Source organism: Triticum dicoccoides, chromosome 3B (genome assembly GCF_002162155.2).
Source record: "Triticum dicoccoides isolate Atlit2015 ecotype Zavitan chromosome 3B, WEW_v2.0, whole genome shotgun sequence".
NCBI classification, from domain to species: domain Eukaryota; kingdom Viridiplantae; phylum Streptophyta; class Magnoliopsida; order Poales; family Poaceae; genus Triticum; species Triticum dicoccoides.
The window spans coordinates 770645916-770650390 of record NC_041385.1 but is presented as its reverse complement, the minus strand read 5'-3'; positions in this window follow the sequence as shown (position 1 = coordinate 770650390).

Here is a 4475-nt window from a genome sequence, read left to right as displayed (position 1 = left end):
TTACATCTCAGAAATAAAAAGAAAAAAATAAATATAGCAGAAAAGAAAAAAAACTATATAAAAAACTACTCAGAAATGAATAGAAGCAAAAATAGTTGTGATTAACTTTACTAAAAAAGGAGCATAGATGCTTATTTTTAATGACTTATTACAACTCAGAAATAAAAAGAAAAAAATAAATATAGCAGAAAAGAAAAAAAAACTACTCAGAAATGAGCATAGATGCGCTTATAGAGAAAATTCAACCTAAATTCATAATAAATTTCTACTAACTTGAGAGAAATTCAGTATGAATTTAGGTTAAATTCCCTCTATAAGGGCATCTATTTTCATTTTGAGAGGAGCTCAACAAGGCAGAGAGGGAGGGGCTTATAAACCGGTCTGATTCCCCTTCGGTTGGCGAGGTGGGACTAAACTCTGGCCGCAACGAGGACCAACCCTTTAGTCCCGGTTGGTGGTATGAACCGGGACTAAAGGGCAGCCTTTGGTCCCGGTTCATGCCACCAACCGGGACCAATGGTGGTGGGCCAGGTGCGAGGACCATTGGTCCCGGTTCGTCCCACCAACCGGGACCAAAAGGTCCAGACGAACCGATACCAATGGCCCACGTGGCCCGGCCGGCCCCCGGGGCTCACGAACCGGGTCCAATGCCCCCATTGGTCCCGGTTCTGGGTTGAACCGGGACTAATGGGCTGGACCGGCACGGACCATTGGCCCCTTTTCTACTAGTGATACTGTATTCTGCCACCTAATATATATCTTAAAAACGTTTCATTGTTGACATGTGAATATTTTTTACGATCTATACATTGTATTATGACTGATAGCACTACGATTTTCTGTACCGTATCTTATCAAATATTAACTATTGTTAAATATGTATACATTACAGTAAAAACTTTTAAACTCTTTATCTATGCACACAACTTCAATTTGCATCTTATGGTCTGTATTAAGTAATGATTTATATTCTCCTATGGTTCCTACCAACCTCACATCTTATGTAAGTCATGGTTAATATTCTTCTATGATTCCTAGATTTATATTTTTCTATGTATTTAACATCGTAATATATGAAGCTATGCGAGGAATTAGCACTAGAAAGTGGAAGCTTATCGATGAATGCATCTATACTAGGGGACAAAGACTAGAATATCCTGAGATGAAGAGGATGATCAAGTGTGTGTTTGCCTTTTCAAGATTTCCTTGCTGCATCTTTGTTCACAAGCTGTCAAATAGTGATATAGAAGGTGGATACATGGCTAGTGGTTTATACTGCCTGAATTCAAATTTTCCGATTTATATTATGCTTGCGTCATATCATTACCTGTATGCCTTCCTAAAAATCATTTGCTTTCTAATATGTTGCATTGGGAGAGGATTCCAAAGTGGGTTGTTTATCAGATTGAGTACAAGACAGGACCTATGGAAGGAGAAGGTATGCTTTTGCTGCTGGATGGATGAGACACTCATATGGAATCTACATTCAAGAAGACCCGTGATGACCGGATGGTCATACAGGGCGGGTTTCAGGCATATGCCAACACCCTAGGCTTGAAAGTAGATGATGTTGTAGCGATTTGCTTCAAAAAAGATGACGAGACTATGACAATGAAGGTATGGTTTAATATCATAGCCTAGACTTGGCCATATGGTAAGGATTTGAGAGCACACGGCTGGACATACCTCTTTGGAACTATTGAACTCCAATGTCGAATGTATGAAGAGTGATCTTTTGTATGGTGTACCCACTATCTAGATTTTGGGATCGCTCCTTAATCTTTAGATGCCGAGCTTTTGAATATTTGTCATGTGTGGCAGACCCTGCTTTAAATTTGTAATCTTCAGTCGCTGAACTTCAAATCTTTGGCATGTGTGGCGGACCTTTATCTAAAGTTGTGTACCACGTTGTAGTATCTCAATCCCTTAACCTCTTATACTTTTGTATTGTGTCCTATTTGCAAAACATCTATGTAGTTTCTATTTCGAGGATGATGACAACTACAGCGAATGCTACTGCTTGTGATTTTCCTATCTTTGACTGCATACATGAAGCACATAACATCATCACTATATACCGCACTGATTTATATTTTGGGTCACAAACTTCACGATGAGATAGATGGATAACAAAATATTATGCTAGTACATCGCCCTAGCCTGAATATACAGGTAGCTGTTACAACAAACGAACATTACCCAGAGTTGGTACATTTTGGCAGCCAAAAACATAAGCATAACTATGTGCGCATGGAGCCCAACATATTACTAGTAGTAGCAATAACAACACACTCACACATCACCTAATATAGTACTACTACTTAATAGAGCATTCAAACTGAAGATGAATGTTTCCTGGTGATCAATGTGAGACTCATGCAGCCATGGTACCTCCTTTAGCCACGTCCCCAATGACGTTCACGAGCTTCTCATATCCGTCGACGCCAAACATAGCCAATTCCCATTGTGCTTCGTCATGTGTGGTGAACATGAGCTTGTCTCCTTCCTTGATCTCATAACGAACTGCAAAATTGCTCCACCCACAGTCAAACACCATTGCACCTCCAACGCTCTTGTTCATCCAAACCTTGCGTCTGTAATTGCCACCAGTGGTAATCCACACAATCCTTGGAACTGTCGTAGATAAGATCTCAGATAATTTTGCAGAAAACCTGAGCTCAGATAACCCCACAGGATGAACTTCAACCCAAAAACCCTGAGACGCATGCGCTCATCATCAACAAGACCCATGCCAAGCTTGCTCCTTTGACCATCTCTCTTAACTGCGTGCTCATAAGTCGTCTTATGCAACTTTGTGACCATGTGTCAATTTGCATCCAAAGAAGAAACACTCTTGGACTTGGCATGCCTAGATGGCGGGTGTAGATCTTCATCATGTCCATGATTCACTTGGTTGAGCTGACTGATGTCTTGATCTGGCACATATAACACAAATCGATCCGATGTTCCTTGCAGCCCATGCTCGCTCACTGGACTAGCTGCATGACTAGCTGCCGAGCTTGCCAGGGATCTATGTGGCTTGGCCTGAACCACGCGTGGGGCGCCAACTGCCTCTCCACACCATGCGCTTGGATGACTGTGCCTACTGCACCATGTTCTGCTCAGGCGAACTATTTCTTCTACCTGATTGCTGTGACGCATGATGCCTCGCCCTGATAGGCCGCGCACAGAAAATGCAACCTAATCCAGTGCACTGTCCATCACACTAAGATATTAGATCCAAACAACCACAACGTCATCTGTAACTACTGATTACAAATAAGATGTTACCGTGATAGGCCCCATGCGACAAGCAGGCGACCTATCCGTTGCCGCAGATGAAGAAGACAACGAAGCCTCCTCTTGCAAGTGGATAGCAATTCCAGGTTGCACGTTCCTCGTTCTCACACTGACCCACCCTCGCCTTCGCGCACACCGACTTCCTCACTGGCGACGTTACCTACCTGCTCTGGTGGCCTCTAATGGCATCTGAAGATTGGAGCGGTAGCCAGCTAGCGGAGAAGAGAGAGACCAAAATGATGATGCATTGAGGTGAGAAACACGTGGCGAATGGTTTTATCATGGTGTTGAACAGACACATGCAGCGGCTGTATGCTGTCATCTCATCCATCTCGTTGACTGCCAAGGATTCCTGACATGCCAGACCTGCAATACCTATCTCTGCATCCTATCGCCCCCTCCCTTCGCTCTTTGTCTCCTTAAAAAAGTGAACCTAATTACTCTAATGCTGCAACCCTTTGCGCCTGTACAGCTATCAACACGGATCCTCATGCCGCTGGATGGACGGGATAACCTGATGCCATCGCACCGTTTAGCTGAACTGATGATGTCTAGACTATTGCAAGAGTTGTGATCTTGAAGTCTTCAAAAGAAGAACTATACAGATTGAGAGCAGCTATGGCACTAGTGTCGGCCTGGTTGTACTCTGTCTGAGTTTGTCTCCCTTTCTTGTCAGGAACATGAACTGCTAAATGTCACAAGTAAGACTATCACTACAAAAAAAAAGACACATCCGTGACATTTTGGGCCGAACGAATTTTTTTCCTGTCATACATATGACACTTCTATGATGACAATTGTGAAAAAACGCGGTATCATCATAGATGTGGTGGGCTCCTACTTCTATGACAAAAAATCATGACAGAAAATGGGCTTTTCGTCCTGGGCGGGCCGGAGACGCAGTTGCATGACATTCTTTGGGCCGTCCATGACGGAAAAAACCGTGGTAGAAGCGAGGGGGAGGGAAATTTCGGGGAGTTCCCGGTTACTGTGGGAGGTCGGAGGCCGAGCGATGCGCATTTCTCTCGTACACGTACGCGCGTGTGTGCGAGGTGTTGGCTCTAACTGAACCCGAGCGAGACATCGGGCTCTAACTGAACCCGAGCGATTGCACTACAGGCTACGCGTTACTGAACCCAGGCGACCGATCGATGGCTGTTAACTGAACCCGACCA